Source organism: Danio rerio, chromosome 10 (genome assembly GCF_052040795.2).
Source record: "Danio rerio strain M-AB ecotype USA chromosome 10, GRCz13ab, whole genome shotgun sequence".
NCBI lineage: Eukaryota > Metazoa > Chordata > Actinopteri > Cypriniformes > Danionidae > Danio > Danio rerio.
Window position 1 is genome coordinate 41,919,284 of NC_141030.1, and position 23,965 is coordinate 41,943,248.

Below are 23,965 nucleotides of genomic sequence, written 5' to 3' on the forward strand. Positions count from 1 at the left end.
CATGGATTGATCTCAGGTGACAACACAAATAAGTTTTCCCTCAGCATGATCCTGAAACTAGATGGACTGAACTGATCTGTCAATAACGGAGGACCGGAGATGATGGAAGTAGGAAATCAGTTGTGTTTTTTTAAACAGCCCGGCCATCAACTTGATGTGCCCTCAAGAAACTTTAATATAGCACAGCAAAGAACCAAAAATAGCCCATCTGCCACAAAGACTTCAGAGGCCCTCATTAAGAAGGTGTGTGGATCTGCTACTTCAGAGGATAGTGACCTACATACCTAAAATAGAGAACTAGATTCAGCCGTGGCCCCTCGCTCGCTCTCTCTCTGTGCTCTGTTGACAACTAAACTGCAGATTTTCACCTTACACACACACACACACACACACACACACACACACACACACACACACACACACACACACACACACACACACACACACACACACACACACACACACACACACACACACACACACACACACACACACACACACACACACACACACACACACACACACACAAAATGGCCTGGATACCATACACAGCACTACGGCCAGAGCTGAGCTGAAGCTACTCGACACCTTTGCCTTTTCATCCTTGTCTTTTTTTATTCGGTGCATTCCCTGTTTTTCATGCCTGTGGCCGTGCTTTGAAACAGCACTCTTGAAGAGAAAGCCGAGCGATAATGCCTGTCCAAACATCTCATTCCTGTGACACAGGGTCGTCTGAGGGGGCAAGTGAAAAAGGTGAAGCGAGGCTTTTCCTCAACAAAAAAGATAATTTACAAGACTCGAGCCGTGGAGGAACAGGTGAAGTGGCAGAGCATCAGACAGACATGATGTCTTACTTAAAGAAAATATAAAGTGAATAACGTGAATAAAGGCCAACCGCCATGTTTTACACTGACAAAAAATACAAAATAAAATAATTAGGCAAAGAAACGATTGTACCAACAAGCCAAATACACTAGAAAGGAGAAATACATCACAACAAAGATTAACCAAGGGTATGAGCAACTTTGGGAATTGAATGTATACGTGCGCGTGTGTATAGACTTTTTTGTTTAAGTTTGTAAGCAGCAATTTTATTAACATAGACAACATTTAGACAATTTATACTACATTTTACATAACAGGGATGCACAATATTGTTTCAGCATCGCAATATGCAAATCTACTAGTCATATTGCAGGATTTACAAATCGTGCATTTAATTACTGAATCTCAATATTGTTAAACTCCATTTATTTTAATTTTATTTGTTCTATTTTTTCATCTGTGCTTTAGTTAATTAATTTTATTCTAAATATTTTAGGATAATTTAAAAAATGTTTTATGCAAATGCACTCCCCACACAATTATCCCTCTAAATCAGCTATTTAATCAAGCTTTTTCTTATGAAGGGCCAATAAATAAACGTGATGTATACGATATAGATGTATATTAAAATTTTATAATGGCACTATTAAAATAAAAACATAAGAATTTCGTTTATAACAAAACAGTGTTTAATGCTGAATACACTAGCCAAGCTGCCTTTGCCTTGATTTGCTCACTTGAGACTTCTGAATTGTGATGTATATGTTGAGCAACAGTATGTTCATAATTTTTTTTTGGTTGATTTACATTTAATGAAAACATAGCTTAAAAAAAAACAAGGAAAGGTTGCATTAAATAAAAAAATAACAATGCGTATTAAAGGCATTAACCCCAATGCTTCCCAACATTCTCCCTCTCTTCTCAAAATGGGATGACGGGCCAAATCAAAAGGTTACTTTGGCCCAACTTTGGCCCATAAACTCTAGTTTGGGCATCTCTGCTCTAAATTGATGTACAATTATGAATTATTGTAATTATTTTGAGAATATATTCATACTCCATATATATTGCAGAAAAACTAAATATCGTGATGTGAGTTTTTCCCCCAAAATGGTGCAGCCCCAGAACAGTTTATATTATATGCTAAAAACAAATTATTAGATTTGAGCAACTCTAAATTTCTAATAGAATATAAATACTTTGATAGTTAGATTTCATAAATGTAGTCTCTGTTATATATATATATATATATATATATATATATATATATATAGATGTGTGTCATTTTCTGGTTGAATATAAGTAAATTTAAGTCCAAATTTACCAGGGATATGAATAATTTTGGGCTTATATCCAGTAAATATAGACAATGTATTTTGGTGCATTTAAACAAAACAGATTTATTAAACAGACATATTTATTAGAATAATATTTTAGTCACCAAATATATTTAGAAATTGAAAGATAATACAATTAAATTCAAGCAAAATAATGCACAAAAAAAAAATTCAACCAATAAAATTTCAACTCAAAATTTCCATTTTTTGTTTCTCTTGAATTTTCCTCTTTTAAAATTTATATTTTATATTTTTCTATAACATAAATTTCAGTACTGACTAACCTAATTTATATGCACAAATATAATATTGTATAGCTTCCTATTAAAATTATTTGTCAGGGGTGTACTTATATATGCTGAGCACTGTACATCAAATACTATGTTTTTAATTTCATTTGAGGTTAAAGCTACTCTCTGGCAAGAGATAAATCAATAACCTGCTTAAATACAGTGCATAAAATGGTAATCTGGTCATTTTTATAAACATTAATTACATCATATACAATGTTTTTAATTTAATTTAAGGTCAAAGCGTCTCTTTGGCAAGAAATAAATCAATAACTTGCTTATATACAGTGTAAAAGCAACACTGATTCAATCTCCCCGTAAGCCATGAGCATGTAACAGCGCGAGCAGCTCTCCGTACAGTCCTTCCAACAGTTTACGTAAAGTTTTTCACTCTCAGCCAAGTTCACACACACAGTCATGTCCCATAACTTCCCAAAGCAACAGTAGAGGATTTACAAAAGCTCATATACAGACTATGTGTGTACACACACACACACACAGCAGTGATGCCTCTGGCCATGACCCTGTAGCTCAGCTGCGATTCAAAAGCACAAAGCTCCCTGTTCATGCAAACCTGCCCGAGTTTTCTGTCTTACAGCAAATGGAGTTCTTCACGATTTAGAGAAACAGACAGAACACACAAACAGAACGACACACAAAATGCAAACAACAATTTACTGTACGATCCTTTGTGTCCATGCAACTTTAGCAAAACAAAACAAAGCAGCAAAGTACTCACAGAGAAGCACGAGCGTCAGGCCTTGTGACGAAAAGAATCCGACTTGTTCTGGTCCGTTTCGTGTTCGGCCAAGCTATAAAAAAATCTCCGGAGCTGCGGAGGCTGGTGAAGCAACCCGAGGGCCCCGGGGAAAACAGCCTGCCTCGCGCTGCCTGTGAGGCTGGGAAACCGGCTTCTGTGTGGGGAGCAGCTGTTCCCTCCACCTCCACCACCTCCTCCTCCCAACCGCAGCACTTCTGTACAACCACACAAAAGCGGACGGAGCACGGCTGCCTCCTCCCAGCACTCGCACAAGCGCAGACGAGCCGGGCTCAAAGGCTGCCGGTCAGAGAGGCAGGTATTTAGTTTGCACCGTTTTCTAGTTTGGGCTTCGTTTTTTTTTTTTTTTTTTCCTCCAGAGTGGGAGGGGACAAGCCGAAAAAGCTTCTGGGCGAGGAAACGGCACATAATCCCTAACGGCAGAAACTTCCTACTGGTTGGTAATAAGCAGGACGTCCCTCGTCTGAGGGAGCAGGAATGCGAGGCCCGCTTTCAAAGAGGCCCAGTTACAAACAGGGCACAAAGTCACTTCAGCGTGACCCAGGGGTCAGACACGGCAAGTGCGTATATATATATATGTGTGTGTGTGTTTAAGCAGGCAGAACCGCTAAACAGACGTGTGTCTAGAGAAAGTATGGCAGTGGTGAAACAAGAGAAGAGAGAGAGAGTTGTGGAGATTTTAAACCCATTGACCCCTTCTGAGGATTCTGTTCCTTACTCTTCTTCACTCAGAGAAATATTTGATATAATTACTTATTTATAATGAGTCGAATCAACACAATTCTTGAGGGTTTTTGTGGGGAAACCTAATTGTTTTATGTTCTATTAACTTAAATTTGTAAAAACAATTAAATTAATTGATTTGTTTTGAGACAACATGAAGGAATTGTGGGGAACCCTGCATATTTAAAAGTGCTTGATAACTTAAAATATCAAATGAATAAAAATGTAAATATGTATTCGTCAGTATTAGAGCTGCACGATTCTGGCTAAAACTTTTTCTGACTTTTCTGCTTAAAATAAAGAATTATTCTGTTTCTCAATATGCGTTCTTCAGCGGTCTTGCGTCCTCGTGTTCTCGTGCATTGTCATCATCAGCTGCCTAAGTTCAGTTCCAATACTCAAGACCACAAGTACGGAGGATGTTTGAAACTTCCCTGATGTGTTCTTGATATCGAGGACGCACTGATGCAGACTTGAGCACTGAACTCGCTCTGGAAGTCCCAGAAGTCATTGCGACTGGAGATGGGAAGCGCAGCATTTTATTTAGATTTATTATTAAAGTTCAGAGATATAATTTATTTACCTCAGGAGTTTCCGTAAATGAAACGGTGAAAGTAAACATTACCATGAACCTCTTAATAAAGGAATAAACACATCAAGGGTGTTTGTTTGCTGAAATTCGCATTAAAATCTGTTTTATTTATATTGTGCAACATATATTTATAATGTTTTTATGCAAAGTATATATTTTGAAAAGGGGAAAAAAATAAATCGTTGTATGAGTGCTGTAATGTTCAAATAATTTCCATTTAAAACACGTGAAGGTCATGTGACCATCAGGAAGAACGCAGCATCTCATTTCTCAAAGGACGCGTTCTCTGCCCTCGCGGTCTCCTGAGTTCGTTCTTCCGAGGACACCTGGCAAGACCGGTCTCCACAAAAACGCAAGTCCATTCTCTGCGTTCTTGGAATTGAGAAAACAGCCTATGATTTTCTCACGATTCTGTAGATGTAAGGTTAAAAGGAGTCTGCAATAATTATTGTTTTTTTTTCTCAAACATATGGTAAAACAACAATAATATTATGTGTAGGTTTACTGGTTTCTATAAATAATTCTATTCTACTTATAATAATTCTGATGTTGAATTATGTTTGAGATGTATGCTAGAGTAGTTATACTGACACTGTAAATATTTATTTTCATGCACAATTTGTGTTCGCTATGAAAGAAAAAACATATCAAATGCTTATCGCAATCATAACTCTTAAATGCGACATGATTATTTAAATGATGTGCACGCTTTCAGTTTCATTTTCACAGCTAAGTGCTGTTCATACTTCGCACACGGCTCTCAAACGATCACTCTGTGTTACAACCTGAATATTATTTACAACTTTATTACCTGTTACTCACAGCCAGTGCAGGTTCTGTTCATTAAAGTAGACGCGCGCGCGTCTTTCATTGAGTAGGGCACGCGTGCCCGCCCTCTCTGTCTATGGTAACAGCTCACGGTCAGCAGCTCAAGTCACGTGTGATTTCCCAGTTGCAAATACAGCATTATATGAAGACAAAGATGACATTTTTAGGTGAATTATGCCTTGTAAATACAGTGACTCTTTTAACATCATTTGGAGGTGTCCATGTCGCTGAGAAATGTAAGTGAAACAATGAAAAGACTAGTGCGGCTGCCTTTGCTTCTCTCCTGAACTTGAAAAAATGATTAGCAGAATCATAGAAATGCTGGATTAAGATCGTCTAAGGGGTCGAATCGAGAATCTTTTTTCGATTAATTGTGCAGCTCAAGTAAGTAGCATATTCTTTTCATGAATAATTTCCTCTTAATATCATAATGAATTCTGCTAGAGCAAATTTGGCTCACATGTTTTGGGCATGCCCCAGACTGTTTGGTTAATGGACAACTATATTTAAAATTCTGCCCGAGGCTTATAATAAAGACATTAGTTTTGTTTTTGGAGTACCTGAACAAGGTACAGTCAAATCCAATAATTATCAAGACGCTCATGCCTTTGCGTGTCTTACGGCTCGGAGAAGAATATTGCTTGATTGGAAATCAAGTAAACCACCTTCAGTTTCACTCTGATTTAGTGATATGATGCTGTTTTTAAGATGGGAGAAAATTAAATACTCTAGAGGAGTATTGTCCATTAAATGTTTTTATTAGTGGTAGGCAGTTATCGGCGCTAACTCTTATCGGGCGATAAAAAAAGTTGAGTTGAGATCTAGGTGTTTTCAAGCAAGTTATGATGACTTTCACCTTGATTTTTTAGCATGCATGTATACCTGACCGGTGAGATATCTGATAATAATCTCAGTGGATGACAAGCTGACAAAACACTGCTAACACTGTTTTATTTATGAAGAAAATTACAAAGCACTGCAGTGTTTGGGCGTTCTGTGTTTGTCTGAGATAATTAGTTGACCGGAATGTGTATATTCCATACAAGATGAACCTAATCGGGCAGATCTTGTCTGATCTCCTGTCATGCCTTTAATTATTCAGTAATGAGCCATACTATTATGATTAAGGTCAACCTTTTCTTTTTCTCAACTTTAACAATCTTACTGTCCCCCTTATTTATTTATTATTATTATTTCATTATAATTTTGGTTCTTTAATATGTCATGTGGATGTTGTTTTGTTATCTACTCTAACTGACAAGAGTCTTGTCATCGATCCCAGTTGTAAGAGCAACAAATAATAACTTGACTTCTAGTTGATCATTTGGAAAAGTGGCAGAAGGTCGATTTTTCTGATGAGTCATCTGTTGAACTGCATCCCAATCATCACAAAAACTGCAGCAGACATATTTGAACCCGCATGGAAAAAAGACTCTCAAAGTAATCAGTCAAGTTTGGTGAAAGAAAAATCATAGTTAGTGGTTACATTCAGTATGGGGATGTGTGAGAGATCTGCAGAGTGGATGGTAACATCAACAGCCTGAGGTATCGAGACTTTTCTGCTACCCATTACATTACAAATCACAGGAGAGGGCAAATTCTTCAGCAGGATAGCGCTCCTCCTCATACTTCAGCCTCCACATCATCTTCACAAGCTCTTGCAAGCAAAGAAGGTTTAAGTGCTCCAAGATTGGCCAGCCCATTCACCAGATATGAACATTATTGAGCATGTCTGGGATAAGATGGAGGAGGCACGTAAGATGAATTCAAAGAATCTTGATGAACTCTGGGAGTCCTGCAAAAACGCTTTCTTTGCCATTCCAGATGACTTTATTAATAAGTGATTTGAGCCATTGCAGAGATGTGTGGATGCAGTCCACCAAGCTCATGTCAATACACAATATTGATTCTTTTTCCACTGCAGCATGACTTTATATTCTATACTGGACATTATTTCTGTTACGTGACAAACCTTACGGTCCTAATTAAATAATTAAAAATCAAAAGCATGATCATCTTTTATTTAGGTAAAATAAGCGTAATCTAGAGGCATTTGCCTTTCATATAAGCCACTTCTGATACCAAAAGTCAAGTTATTATTTATTGTTCTTAAAATTTAGATAGGCGACAAAACTTTTGTTAGGTAGTGTACTTGTATTTACAACCATTTTGATAGCTAGAAATTGATGAACTAACACGAAAAAAAATACACTCTATTGTACTCTATGCAATATTGTATTCTTCAATAAAAATAAGTTACTTGTCAATTGAAACAAGCAACTTATTTTTACATTTATAAATTGGCTGCTGCTTGTATCCAAACTGACTTGCATGTCAACGATTTTATCAAAGCCATTAGTCTACCCACAGGAATGCTCTATTGCAATTTGATGAGGTCATGTGATTACACTGCACCTTACCACTTCTGAAAGACATTAAATCTTTACTAGTGGAGGAAATGTGTTCAGTGTTTTTCATCACCTTCTCCAGAAGCTGTTAAACTGCAGATATCAGCTGCCGTGTTGGCCGGGTCACTCAAGGAGAGGCGAGCGGAGAATGTGGAGAATTCAAATCATGTTTAACGAGACTGTGGGTCTTTCACTCACGTTACCATTTCAAGTGTCTGTAGGGAAAAAAAATATAAAAAAAAGTTCACATCAGAACTTTACATATATGATAAAAAATTACAATTAGCAATGCGGTATATGCACACAGACTTTTAATTTCAGCTAGCCAGCCTCAGCGTTTCCGGTGAACAGTCTTTTTATTATAAAATCGACACATTTAAAGTCTGATTTCTTTAAAAATCAGTGATCTTTACTGCCTGGTATATATAAGATAGGAAGTGGGTCTCAGACTGGACAAGATGCACTGAACTAAATTCTATTTTCCCCCACCATGTCTCAAAAATAAGAGTTTATTTGACTCCAATATTTTCAATTGAGTTTCTGCGCTCGCCTGCTGCTCCTAAAAGTGCTAGCATTTACATGGTCTTTCATCTCGTTTTATGCTTGAACAACTAAACAAATGCTTAAGTACATTTAACAATGTATTTTAATGACATTATAACATCAATGCTGTAAAAGAAACCTTATGAAACTGAAAACAGACACATTAAACTTTCACAGAAATTATATCATTGGCTAAAAAACACTAGCTGTGCATAGAGCCCATTGAACTTATTTTAAAAACATTGAAACATAGTTCCTATGAATGGTCAGCTAGTGGCGTATTCATTCTATGCTATCCGAACCGTGCCCAGGACCGTTTTCCAATTCGTTTGAGAAGTGCGAGTGCTTTGAATCGGGCTCAGGCACAGTTCAATTGGCCGGCCCTGGCCTGGTTTGAATAGGTGGTTCACTTGGGCTCAGTGCAAAGCGTGCCTGAGCCCGAAACTGAAGACAAGACGAGACTTTTAAGGGACTGTTCAATATAGATTTATTCATCATTCTTACTGTTCAATGAACGGAAACTGTCGTAGATTATTAAAGACGCAAACCCCTCACTGCAAAACAGTTGCACCTTCAGCAAACCTCCTAATTCCTGCAGCACAAGGACTTTATGATTTTTTTGAGCTTCAAATGTTGCTGATCTGTTCAGCAAAATATTTGACCGTGTCACAGCATATCTAATGTTTAAAATTATATATAACTAAATAAATCTCCACTGTGCTGAGAAAGAGAGCTTTTTATTGAACAGCACATCATTGATGATGTAAGCGTGCTCAGGCGCGAATGCAATGTGAGTGCGGGCCATCGGGGGAGAGTAGAGGGGGGACAAGCGTGCTTCGGCCTGGTTCAAGCCAACTGTATATAGTGTGAGTACACCCTAAGAGACTATAAAGTGGAGTCTGAAACTGATGTGGAAGCACAATGTTAAATCAAAACCATAAAAAAAAGTTAATGAAATAAGAAAGTCTTTAAAATGAAGCACTTAGACATTTATAACTAGGATAAAATGACAATGCAATGCAAACAAACATATTACGACTATAAAAAAATAAGCCATAACTAGAAAATGCAAAAGCATTTTTACTCAAATATAATGGTATTTAAAACCCAAAATTTATATCATTAAAGAAAAGGCAAAGCGGATTGTCTCAATGGACAGTGATTTTACTCGAGACAAATTGTAGCGAACATATTGCTTTAAACTTTTAATAATCTGTATACAGCATGTGTGGCTCTGGTGTCAGGAAGTTCTCAGATAATATTATCCTAAAATTGTTTTTGATGTGTTCTTAAAGGTAAATAAAGATTATAGAGTGTGTTGTTAATTGCAGAGCTCCACTATTTAAAAAAAAAAAAATGTTCTGAAAGAGATCAAGCCTCAGCCAGGTCAGAAAAAGGAACTCAAAAGTAACTCAAAAGTAACGTAATTACTTACCATAAAAAGTAACCAAGTAACGCACCTATTTACTTTTTTTGGGGGGGGGGGGGTGACTCAATATTGTAATGCATTACTTTCAAAACTAACTTTCCTCAACACTGGTAATAAACATGGCTATTAATAAGAGTTAACACATGCCCTCCAATATTTGACGAGGAAAATGCTAAATTAAATTCTCACATTGGGAGCAAGAAATTACTTAAATGAAAAAAAAAAATTATATACATTGCTGCTATTTGGGGATTTCCGCCTGGATTTTGCCTACCTAAATTTAAAAGCTTCCCAAATCCACATGCAGAGGTATAAATGCAAAAAATTAATATCATTTTAAAGAAAACCCTTTGAATTCTCATAAAACACTATTGAAATTGTTTAAAATGTCTGTATATGTCGTCTGTGTTATAATAAACACCTAAAAAAAGGGCGCTTTTGTATTTTTTTTATAAACTCAAATTTGAAAGTGTACCTTTTAGGTTGTGTGTGGTCTAGCGTGCTGTAATTAATTTTGGTGGTTCCTGCACATGTCTGTAATCATAGGAAAAAAGAAAAAGGTTTCTACCATAATCTATGCAAAAGTTATTGCATTCCAACAGATGAGAGGTGCTGTTCAAGCCACAGAGACCGATCCTTGTTTACGTATATCACTATTCTTTTGTTGATCAAACATAATTCATTGTGTTTAGACCACATCAGACACATAAAAGGATTACTTATGCACATCACCTCAAAAAGAGAGGAGAATGGCCCTGAAGGGCACAGCATAAGGTGAGAGATGACAGCTGTCTGTGCTATCTGGGGCTGCTTATTGTTCATGAATGTATTGTTTACATTTCTGCGCCACGGAAAGATCACAATTCATTCAACAACTGTTTGGCATATGACTATAATTCAGTGAAAAGAATGCTAGAACTGTATGAGCACCGGCAAGAGCTTTCATTTGAGCTATAATTTGTACATATGTCATATGAAAATATATGAAAATGAACCAATGTAAAATACCTAGCTCGGGTATCCAAAATACTGTGTATTTAAGTGTAAATAACTTTTATACAGTAGGATAAAAACCAAAGTGATGCATATGTGCATAATATATAGATTCTACACTTTCAAACGACACCACTTACGGGGGTCTGGTGCAACGCTAGCCCTTTAAATCTAAAAGCGAAAGTCGATGATTTCACGGACCCGGTACCGGGTCCGCAGAGTTTAAGTGGTTTTTAAGATAATCAAAAATCACTGTTCACATGATAGACTCTTGATCAGAGTATTGTCTTAATCATATTGAAATCAGAGTATTGGTGTCCATGTAAACATGCTCATTGAAAGTGCCAGTTGATGTCACAAGCTGTCTAGGACAGTCCATTCCTCACCTTTAAGTTGATTCCATGAGCCCTCACATTTCATAAGCTTGACGTGTTTCTGCCTTACACGCAACTTTTGTAAAAGCATCTGCTACATTTTAGTGTGTCAGAATCATTGCTTGTAAAATATAGCCTTACTTTAGAAAGCTTAGTTTAAGCTAATTAGATGAACACGATCATGCGTGTTGATGAAGCGAGTCGCTCACCGCATGCACCGTACTGCGTGCTTTGCCTTCTATAAGAACAAACGCCTGACATCGCTGACGGTGTCCGTATCCCTCAAAGCTGTTTAGAATTAAATATTTAGAGATGGTGTGACAACGCGTACTTATGTGTGCCTTTGATGCACCCCTTGATGCTTCTTAAGGGTGTCACAGACCGGATGTGCCGCTCAGAGCCGCGACACGGCGCGCACATGACAGTTTAAAGTAAGGGTGTCACGATCCTCCAAATCCTCAATTCGATTACATTTTCGATTCTAAAGGCACGATTCGATTATGAATAATTAATTAATTAATGACCAATTAATTATTTGTAGCCTACCATTTAAACTACCTGACCTGCATGGTCTTTGTTTTACCCATAAATAAATCATACAGTAAATGAATAAAGGCATGATACACACATAATTACCACCTGTCAATCACTTTTTTTCTGCGGGACTCGTGAATAGGCAGTGATCTGTGTCGTTATAATGGCGTTGGTAAAAAAGACGCACAGCCAACAGGAACCAGCCAACAGTATCTGAGGTGTTCGCTAAAATGACTAAGTACAAGTGAGTGAAAGATTGAAGCAGTCATCTGACTGCCTGGACCTGCTCTCGAGCGCATGGCTGTGTGTGTCTGTGTGGTCATGTGATGTGCATTTTCAGAGGTAGAGAGGAAGGAGGGCTGCTCAGAAATGCTACACGCCACTGTGGATGTCAAATCGTTGTCGTTCTAAAATGCCATTTCAAAACAAATACAGTGTAAACAGGGCCTGAGTGTGTACTTTTCGCGAGCGGATTTGCAAAGGGGGTGCACTTAGGATCTCGAGCCGGTGTCGTCTATCGGACGAACCGTACGTAATACGTGCATAGCAGAGCTTGCAAAACTGTGTTTTTTTTTTGTCGACAACACGAACGTTGTCAACATAACTCACTGGAAATCCAAAATGCTTACACACCGGCGACTTCATTGAAAGAGAAGAGGGTTTAAGTTCTGTCGACGGGTCTCCTGCTTCTGCAGTTTAACAAGCACTTCAACAAGCCTGTTTTTTTCCCGCTTTGCAAGCCAAGCTGACGTGACATGGGGGCGTGGCAGCATCGACGATTCTATTTTTTGATTCGATAATCAAAATTGAGCACAAATTTCGATCGATTTCGATTGACACCCCTAGTTAAAAGTATCACACACCAGACGTGCACATTTGCATGTTACTTAAAATTAAACTATTCTGATGGCACCCTGTGGCGCAGCAGAAATATGAACAGTGTCCTGAGTCATGGCTGAGCGTCGCAGACATTCACCGACTTGTGGCGCAGGTGTGTGTACCTTGATAGAAACCTATGTTTAGAATTGTAAAATGCAAGGTGCTGCGCGACGCTTCTGGTGTGCGACCTGCTTTACTTTCTTGTCTCAGCACCGGAATTAGGTACTGAAATTCATATGCTGATTTAGTCTGGTGCATTCCAGTTACAAAGGTGGTTTCGGTACCCAACCCTAAAACAGTCAATGTTTATTCCAGGTATATGAAAGATGACATGAAGGATTTGAAACTGACTCAAGGGAAAACAAACTCCCACTTCTGTTAAACTGCCAAACAGCCACAGAAATCAATACTCTCAAAATGCACAAATATATCTAAAAGAGCGTCTCTAAGTAACTTGGCGAAGAATCAATTGCTGTCTGAAAAAGCGAGGGATACAGAGAGAGAGAGAGATGGAGAGATTGACGGGCACGTCAGAGAGGTAAGTGAAACTCTGGATCCCGTCCAGGGTTGAAATGACCTAAGAGCTATTCATCCAGCTCATGGCACATTTCCTGTAATCAGAGAATTATGTTGATTGAAAGTGATGGTCAGGGTCAGCGCTAATGCACAGTAAAACCAAATGCAGAGCTGGGAAACATGGGGCCCGATCAAAAGGCCCCAACTGTGCAATCCCGTATCTAGGACAAAGATAGTGAAGAGAGATGGCCCTCCATCAGTGATGCCGCTCTGACTCCTGAGGCCGAATCCCTCATTTGGAGAAAAGCCTTAGAAAGCTTTACGGCTAATTCATTATCATGTGATGTCACACTGCTACTCACCTGTGATTGGTCGTAGAAGGGAGAGATTTCTCGAGGTGACGTGATTGGCTGTGGGCTCCTGGTAACAGTGCGGCCTGTGCAGAGACAGACCCCAGCTTGTCTCTTATTTGTCGAATGATGGGAATCTTGTTCAGTCAGCTGCGTTTCCATGGAAGAGGCACCTTGAGAGGGTCCCGAAACCACCCTGAGCCCCCCCAACTCTCTCAACCTGATGCCCCTGTCCCGACCCGTCTCACTATAACAACGCAACCCTGCTGGGCTGCAGTGTCTGGGCTAAAATCTTGGTCTCTGACACCCAGACGCCAGCCGCTCCGAGAGAGCATCATTAAACACCAAGGAAAGAAACAATTGGGCTGGCAATACCACCTTATTTTTCTTCGCTCTTTCTTGCTTTTATTAGTTTTTTTTTTTCTTCTGGAGATGGCAGGATTCTGTTCTCAAGCTTTAGCACACTAAAGAGACAACCGTTGATTGATATTCAGTTCAGGAAGGGACAAAAAGAAAAACTCTTGGAGGAAAAAAAATATCTCCATTGAATGGCTTTGAACAGAATGTCCTCTCTCGCCGGGCTCTCAGAGAACAGCCTCTGGCCGCCTCAAGGGAGCGTGGATATTTTAGCAGCCGCTTACACTCTGTATCCACTCCTGCTTGAATCTTATCGAACAAGATCACTCTGGACAGTTTGTATCAGTGAAGAGATCATATTTAGAAATCAAATGCTATGTGTCGCTGTAAACGGCCAATCGCGTGGGAATCAACACAGTAAAAAAAAAAGACAATAGACGGCAATAGACTAGTGCTGTTCCCATGCTGATACACTTCCGGTGACCTGTTATTGTGAACTTTTTCTCATTTTATACGGTTCCTTATACAGCATTGGTGTTGTAATGTCAATAAAATACATTCAGTTAAATAAACTTTAGCATTTATTTAGTTGCTCAAGCATAAAATGAGACAAAAAGCCGTTTACTCGCACGCGCCCGTCAGAATCGGCAGGCTAACGCAGAAGCTCCATTGAATATACTGGGGTAAAATAAATGCTCATATAATAAAGATATGGCGGGGGAAATGTAATTTAATGCAGTGCTTCTTGTACAATCTGAGACCCACTTTAAATCGGATATCACCCAGCTAGCGGAGATTGCTGATTTTTAAAGAAAACAGACCTTAAACGCACCGGATTTTGCATTGCCATTCAATTCGCCGGAAGCGCTTAACCCAGGTTAATGGCAAATTAAAAGTCCTATTAGCATGCCTCGGCATATACCCCATTGGGTCAGATCACCATACCTCTCAACCCTCTCGGAGGGTATTTTACAGTTCTATCCCGCTATCATCCCGTAAAAATATTTTCCTGAGTCTGGGTTTTTGGGTGCGTGTTTGAACAGATGTAAATACAACTAATAATAATAACAACATCTAAATTTTTCAAACACAAGTAATTTCTTCCTAAATGAGCATAAAAAGTTAGTAAGGCCATTAAATGTACTGAACGTTTTCTTGTACTGTTCAGCGGCAGCAGCCATTTTGCTTATAACAGTGAAGATCCAAGCCGTGTAACGTTACCAAGCACCAGTCATGAGCCCAGCACACTAGAATGGGCAGGTAGGATTGTCATTAAGTGAATATAAGAATTTTTATAATAAATATTAATGAATATTACATCTGCTTAATGAAAAATGCAGAGACAATTAGATGACTCGCCACATTAAGAAATCTGACTTAACTTGATCAGAAAGCTAAAAAGTGGAAAAAGATGAAGCCGTCATTAGAAAGTAATACTGTGGTTAAAAATGTTTGGCAGACAACTGTGCATTAATTATTTTATTCTTTATTTGTGTTTAAGCACTGGATATCTGTGAACAATTTGCACAGAATATATATTCAGATATTGCAGAAAAGAACACAGTGATGTTTTCAGAATAGTGTTGGAGATTTAGCTACTCTTTATATTTGAAGTTAACAAAGCAGATGTTTCCTTAAGGGTGCTCCGGTTTCCCCCACAGTCCAAAGACATGCGGTACAGGGGAATTGGGTAGGCTAAATTGTTCGTAGTGTATGAGTGTGTGTGTGAATGTTTCCCAGTGATGAATTAAGGTTGGAAGGGCAACCGCTGCGTAAAAAAAAAAAGATGAATAAGTTGGCGGTTCATTCCGCTGTGGCAACCCCTGATTAATAAAGGGACTAAGCCGACAAGAAAATGAATGAATGAATGAATGTTTTCTTAAAAAAAAGACACAATAGTGTCATTAAAAAAAATCAATACATTTCATTTTAATCTTTATTTTATACATGCAGCTTAATATAGGCTATACTTGTATTTATTTGATATTATTTCCATTTCAAGTTTAAATGTTTATGAGTGCTAATTCTTACAAAACATTGATCCTGATACTGTTAAGCATTACATTGTGTTAACTAATAAAATACATCTTCACTGAAGTATTGAATTGGAAATGATGTAATTTTAATATAGTCAGTCGTGAACTGAAATGGGCTGGTCAAAACTCCAGGAGTCTCCTGTATCAACGCTGCATAAGCACAAAAACTTTGCGTACACCAGATTTCACGCTCACGTTTGGATTTACTAACGATGACATGAACGTGAGAATGTGCGTTGGTCCATGCCAACTTCATGTCTGGTGTGCGTGCATTTCTTATGTGTGTTTGTTTTATTTCCATTGGCAACTACTAAAGGCAATTATGTTAAATTGCACACTACAAAGTATCTTTGAGCAGTGCAATGGCAGCTGTATAGGACGGTATCATCTGCATGTCTAGCAGGTATAAAAGGTTTCTATACCATGCAGTTGACCAGCCAAACATTAAAGTGCAACTTGCAGCGATCACCGGTTTTCCCAATGTAATCGGAGCGATCGACTCCACGCACATTGCTATAAAGACGAAGACAAATTTGCACACGTGCATCAGAAACATTTCTATTCAATAAATGTGCAAATAATATGTGATCCTCAAGTGTGCTTAACATAATACACACACTTACGAATGATTCCTACTTGTATTCCTCGTTTTGAAGAGTAGGCAAAATCTGATATGTAATGGGGAAAAAGTAGAATGAGTTCATCAGACGCTGGATTCGAACCGGGGTTATAAATGATTGTGTCAAATCATGTTGCCATGCGCTTTACGAGCTACGCCACTCGTGCTGCTGACCTCTGCCCTATTTATCTTTGTTGTCTCTGTCGATCACACATGCGGAAAGCACTCAACTAGTTCATTCCTATGACAAACTTGCTAATAACACCATTTTTCTCCGGTCTACCTCAGACAGGAGCACCTCCAGTTCACGTTCTGTTCAAAGTTTGTCTTTTTGCTTGGTTTTGCCATTGTTTCTTCATTTGGTTTTGCCTAAGTAGAGTCATTAGCATATTTATACGGGGGAGGAGGCAGGGAGGGGTTTTGCGCTCGTGCACGTGCGCTCAGTTTCACGTTAATTTGGATGTATAAAGAGAATAAGCGTGGGATTCGGCGTACGCAGTGCTACATAACTCTGAATATTTTACTGCGTACACACAATTACAGCAACAATTTTAGTATGATTTCATGTCTTCGTACACGAAGCCCCAGGACTGAAAAGGACTCCCGCTCCAGCTCAAAGATTTTAGTTCTGTTTTTGAAGAAAGGGTTGGAAATTAATGCTTTTAATTTTTTCCCCCCTGATTTATTAAAAACATAATCGACAGAGGGGCGAGGCAGTGGCGCAGTAGGTAGTGCTGTCGCCTCACAGCAAGAAGGTTGCTGGGTCGCTGGTTTGAACCTCGGCTCAGTTGGCGTTTCTGTGTGGAGTTTGCATGTTCTCCCTGCCTTCGCGTGGGTTTCCTCCGGGTGCTCCGGTTTCCCCCAGTCCAAAGACATGCGGTACAGGTGAATTGGGTAGGCTAAATTGTCCGTAGTTGTATGAGTGGGTGTGTGAATGTGGATGTTTTCCAGAGATGGGTTGCGGCTGGAAGGGCATCCGCTGTGTAAAAACTTGCTGGATAAGTTGGCGGTTCATTCCGCTGTGGCGACCCCAGATTAATAAAGGGACTAAGCCTACAAGAAAATAAATGAATGAATGAATAATCGACAGATTAATCGATTATTAAAATAATCGTTAGTTGCAGCCCTAATACAGTGTAAGTCAGAATTATTAGTCCCCCTTTGAATTTTTTTTCTTTTTTTAAATATTTCCCAAATGATGTTTAACAGAGCAAGGAAATTTTCACAGTATGTCTGATAATATTTTTTTTTCTGTGGAAAGTCTTATTTGTTTAATTTCAGCTAGAACAAAAGCAGTTTTAAATTTAAAAAAAAAAATCATTTTAGGGACAAAATTATTATCAGAAAATCGAAATCGGACCAGAAAATTGCAGTTGGTGCATCTAAAGCAGAAATAGACTTTCTATATTATATAAATACGCAAGCAAAAACGTGTGACGTTATTCAGTAAAATGATGACAAATGGCTCTACATTATTAAAAGGAGCAGTGATTTAAACGGGCCCCCGCTTTCTGCGATGTATTTGCTAATGTCTCTGTGGACCTCCAGCAGACGCAGAGGGCAGCTGAGCCTTCGATTTTTGACTTGCACGACCAACCGCGACCCCCGGGCCTGCCGTGTCAGGTGTCACCGGCTGTCTAGACAGTCCAACAATGAAATATCGCCATGCAAAACGGCCAGGCTGTTATCAGCCGAGTGTGACCGTCAACAGTTGGGACAAGTCCTGTTTAACAGATACACCGCCTGACCTTTTGAAGACAAACTAATAAAAAACGGCCCCCAACGGCATCAGAAAGCAATGATTCGTTGAAGTGAAGAAGATAGACGAGGGGACAAAAACTCAATTACAAGGTAAGCAACAGTTCCGGTTGTCTGGATGGGGTTTGATAATGAGACATAAGCAGATAAATCCCGTCACAGATTAAGATGGTCCCAGCAAAGCAGGGAAATTCATATTGAAGACTAATCCCAGGCTGAATCCACATATTCAGGACCAGGAGGGAACAAATGTAATAATTGAAGAATCAACTGCTGAATACATATTGGGAGCACACTATTATGAATATTGAGGCAATATGGATTTGGGTTAAAGCCCTGGATTAATCTTAAGGCAATATGCAAAATGGCTAAGTTTATAAATGAGGCGTAAAGCAGCAATATAAATGTTGTAAAGTTGCTGTTCAGAAAAAAAAATAGAAAAAAAATAAATAAAATAAAATAATATATATATATATATATATATATATATATATATATATATATATATATATATATATATATATAATAAAAAAGTGATATTACTTATACAAATTAATATATTACATAACACTTTAGCTTTCTAATTACTGTACATTCACACATCTATGGGTCAAAGACAAGTTTTCAAGCCCTTAAAAAATCTTTTAAAGCATTTATGTTGAATTAATTTATTTTCTTTTCTTCTTGGTCCCTTGATTAGTCAGGGGTTGCCACAGTGGAATGAACCACAAACTAATCCAGCAAAGGGTTCAACGCTAAGGATTTTTTCTACTGGTCCGTTCAGGCCAATGGTTCAGATTTTTACTTGGCCTGCCAAAATTTTCACTGGCCCCTTAAAAAAAAAAAATAAAAATAAAATTTAATAGCTATTTTTTATATTAAATAATGTGTCAAAAATAATGTTTATAATTATTGAAATGTTAATATTATTTAAATAATATTTTTTAAATGTATAATATATGTATAATGAGCAAAATTATGTTAACAAAACAAAAAGAGCAGTATGGAAAATGTGACGGTATTTTATTTGAGTTCGAAATTATTTTAAAAAGGTGGCCCCAATCGGGCCAGTAATGGTCCCGTCTACTGTCCCAAGCATCTCTCACACTGGCCCCGGGCCATTGGGCAGTCCTTATTGTTGAGCCCTGCAGCATATGTTTTACATAGCGGATGCCCTTCGAGCCGCGACCCAGCCCTGGGAAACACCCATACACTCATGCATTCACAGATACACTACGGCAAATCTAGCTAACCTAATTCACCTACTGTATAGCGCATGTTTTTGGACTGTGGGGGCACACGGAGGAAACCAATGCTAACACTGAGAGAACATGCAAACTCCACACAGAAATGACAACTGACCCTGCCAGGGCATGAACCAGCGGCCTTCTTGCTGTTTGGCGATCGTGCTACCCACTGCGCCACCGTAACGCCCCCTATGTGAACTAACAAACATTTTTCCATGTGTTTCAAAGGCTACCCAGTAAAATGTTTACAGAAAATGGTCAGAAAAAAAGAAAATATTCAGTAAGTGGCAGTTCTGTGGGTGCAAATGCCTTGTTGATGCCAGAGATCGGAGGAGAATGGCCAGACTGGTTCCAGCTGACAAAAAGATAACAGTAACTTAAATAAGCACTTGTTACAATCGAGGTCTGCAGAAGAGCATCATTGAATGCAAAACATGTCCAACCTTGAGGCGGGTGGACTACAGCAGCAGAAGACCACACCAGGTGCCGCTCCTGTTAGCTATGAACAGGACACTGAGGCTACAATTCACACAGGCTCACTAAAACTGCACAATAGAAGATTGGAGAAAAAGAGTCTGTATTTCTGCTGCCACATTATGATGGTGGAGTCAGAATTTGCCATCAACAACATAAAAGCATGGAACCCTCCTGCCTTGTATCAATGGTTCAGGCTGGTGTAATGGTGTAACCAGGACTAGTAAGGTGTACCTAATAAAGTGGCCGGTGAGTGTATATTTCCAAAATTTTAAAAAGCTACCCAAAAAAAGTTATACAACAAATCAGTTTATATAACAAACAAATATGCAAGGCTTATTTCAAAATTAGAATCGCTATGGATAATCTTTAACTACAATGAAAGAATAATGTGACATTTAAAATATGTATGCTTCACTGTTTTTAAAAACTTAATAATTTAAAAAATAATAAATCCTTGTCTAACCAAATATTATTTTATACAAGTACAGATCAGAATAAGTAGTCTAAGTTACTGTGAAAGATGATGAGACATTATTTGACGCATATTTTGACAATGCATTTTGACAAAAGCTGCTTTAATCATTTAAGTAACGTTAGATACCTCAGTGTCATTTTAACATGCTATCCATGTATACAATTGAATTGAATTCGACCAAAACATTAAAATGGATGCTCTTGAACAATGTCTATATTTATTAGGGCTAAGGTTTTAAAATGAATTCCACAACTGAGAAAAGTGAAAATAATGTAATTCTCTGTGTAAAATAATTTCAAACTCAGCCATTCAACCCTTAAAATAAAGTTCTAGTAAGAACAATAGTGTAAAATTTAACAAAAGACTTAGCAAACCAACATTCGCCAACAAACCATCTACAATCTCTTTTATGTCAGATTTAACAGACTTGATATGATTAATAATATCAAGTCTGTTAAATCTGACATTAAAGAGATTGTAGATGGTTTGTTGGCGAATGTTGGTTTGCTAAGTCTTTTGAATGATAACTTGACCTTATGGTAATTTATATGCGATTTATATGACCTATGTATGTGTATTTTGAAATGCTGGGCTTTAAATGTTGATTAAAGTGCCTCTTTAGCTAACAAATTGTTTGGAAGATTAGTTTCATACGATTTGAACAAACGACAAATGTCACTCATTACCTGCTTCAAAATGATCATAGGCATGTCAGGGCAAGACCATCCATCATTTGTCCTGAATATTATCCACAAAATACACAAACAGCTCGACGTAAACCTTCAAGTTCGCCATTACGTCTTCAGGGCTCCCACAACACAATCTCGCGCCGAATTGAGGTCACGTGCGTTGCTAATGATTTAATTCTACACGATAAACAACAGCAAAAAGTTGACCAAAACCCTTTTGACTAAAACTGTTTATTGAATCTAGGATATATTCACGTTTAACTATTTTTTTTTTCTTTTATGTGCTTTAGCAACAGTAGATAAGTGTAAAGTAAACTTACTTTATTAGCTAATCATTTCTCCACACGTTTTATGACAGAAACGCAATACAGAAAAAAGGAGAAATATTCAGTCATGGAAACTACAGGATATTTATATTAAATGTTGAAGTCTTGAAGTGAACAATATATTAAAGTTTTTCAAATATTAAGTAAGTTTTTTTGTGTACTGCTTTTTATTTTACTTATTACTTTAGTTCATTTAACTTATAAAAATTTATATATATTTTTTTGCCAATCAGCAATAACACTTAAAATAAAGCAACTTAGCAGCACATTTGTAGTCTTGCCTTCATATTAATGCAGCAGTTGGGCTTTCAGGCTGGATCTGGTTTACAGAAAACTAACTATATTAACGCTAATCATTTTTTCAACTCTCTACTTCCATCTCGCGATACTCCTCCCGAGGCCTCTAGAGATTACGCAGCACCATTAATGCGATTTACCTGTGAAGAAATGATGCCAAGGTATCTATAATCCTGGACCAGGCTGTATCCTGAGCAGATGTTGTGGTGGTCATGGATGAGCGGAGAGCATAAGATGAGTCTTTGCATTGATCCTGCAGCTTCTCCAAGATGGACGTCCAGCTTTCTTCAGAGCATAGACTGCAGCTCTGCACAGGAAGTTTGGCCAGAGGAGAAATAGTTGTGCCCAACTAAGCCTGGTTTCTCTCAAGTTTTTCTTTCTTTCTTTGAAGTTTGTTCCTCGCCACTGTAGTCACTGGCTTGCTTGGTTTGGGACTTCTGAAGCTGCACATTGATGTATTTGCTCTTCAGTGTTTGGACTTTTAGCAGTGAAAATTAAACACACTCAACTGAACTAAACTGAAGTTCAACTCTGAAAACTGAACTGACACATTCAATTTATTATAATGTTCTATGTTAAACGGCTTTGACACAATCTACATTGTAAAAATGCTACAGAAAAAAACATGCATTGAAAACTGCAAGAGGTTCATGTACATACTAGAAGAAATGTTATTTAGTGCCTTCAGTCATTTCCCTCACTCCTTTCAGTGTTGCAAACAAGTCTTTGGTTAATCTTGTGATAAAGCACTGCTGTGCATTTCACCACTGACCTGATTACTCTCCAATATGGGTCACTGAGTGCACAGCACTGGTAGATATGTACTGTAATAAAACCATTCCTAGAAAGCTAGCTCTCAGGTTTCTGAAGACATCTTCTTGGAATTGTATCCATGTTGTCCTGAATAAAAAACAAAACAAAAAAAACAACAGGAATCCAAATCATTCATGAAACAGAAGTGTACACATTCTCTAAAAGAACGAACATAACCATTTTTTTAAAAGTTTGATGGTAAATCATACTAAACTTTTAATATTTTAGTTCTGTTAGGATTACCCAAATGATTTACATTTGCTAAATGCCAGAATAATGACTTTTTTTTTTTGGAGAATTTTTAAATAATTTCTAGACAGTCAAAAGTTTACATACATTTCCTTGTTTGTTTGTTTTTTTTTTTAGCTTTGCTTCTAAATTGTATAACTTTGAGCAAATGTTTTGGGTATCCTTCCACAAGCTTCTCACAATAGTTTAAAGGGCCCAGTCCACCTGACAGAATTGGTGTAACTGACTCAGATTTGTTGGCTGTCTTGCTCGCACAAGCTTTTTCAACTCTGCCCACAAATGTTCTATAGGATTGACATCAGGGCTTTGTGATGGCCACTCCAAAACATTCACTCTGTTGTCCTTAAAGCACATTTTAACTAATTTGGCAGTATTCTTAGGGTTATGGTCTGTTGTAAAGACCCATTTGTGGCCAGGTTTTAATTTCCTGGCTGATGTCTTGAGATGTTGCTTCAGTATTTCTACATTATGTTCTTTCTTCATGATGCCATCTATAATTAGAAGTGGACCAGTCCCTCCTGAAGCAAAACAGCCCCACAACATGATGCTGCCGCCCCCATATTTCACAGTTGGGATGGTGTTGTGAGCTTTGTAAGCTTTCCCCTTTGACCTCCAAATGTGTAACAGGTCATTATGGCCAAACAGTTCAATCTTAGTTCGATCAGACCACAGGACATGTCTCCAAAAATTCTTCGTTTTCCCAGTGTAATTTAGCTAATTGTAATCTGGCTTTTTTGTTGATTCTGGCTTGTTGATTCTCCCATGTTGTCACACAAGGAAGCAGTGTGTTTGAGGTTTTCCTTTAATACTATTCTACAGTTGTGCCTGCAGTTAACTCAGATTTTGTCAATTAGCCAATCGGAAACTTCCAAAACCTCGACACCATCATCTGAGCTTTTTCAGAGGCATAATAATCTTATTGTATGTAAACTTGACTTTCAAGAAAAGTGATAACAATTTCTCAAAAAATGTCTCGCTCATTATTCTGCTATGAAGCATAACAGAAACACATTTGATAATCCTGACTTACCTAAAAGAGAAAAAGTTTAATCACATTAACATGAGACTTTTTTTAATGGTTATGTGCCCTTTTATACAGTGCATGTAAACTTCTGGTTTCAACTGTACAAGCGCAATAACAGAATAGTTGTGGCAGATGGCTAATCACTGGCTCCTCACCCAATCTGTGAGAATCGGTGTATGAAATCAAAGAGAACCATGCA

The 23,965-nt window shown here is 38.0% G+C and overlaps 1 protein-coding gene across 6 annotated transcripts in view; it reads right to left on the reverse strand.

Annotated features, from left to right (window-relative positions):
- LOC147835144 (uncharacterized) overlaps positions 1-21,204 on the reverse strand; it is a 137,267-nt gene extending 116,063 nt beyond the window's left edge. For 5 of the 6 annotated variants that reach the window (XR_015501441.1, XR_015501440.1, XR_015501443.1 and 2 more), the window contains exon 1: positions 3,192-3,372. The gene's annotated coding sequence lies outside the window, so the exon portion shown is untranslated. Of the gene's footprint in view, positions 1-3,191; positions 3,373-7,854; positions 7,997-21,054 lie in introns of those variants that run through there. The other variant, XR_015501445.1, reaches the window with a different exon arrangement.
- Between the last annotated feature and the right edge of the window lie 2,761 nt (positions 21,205-23,965).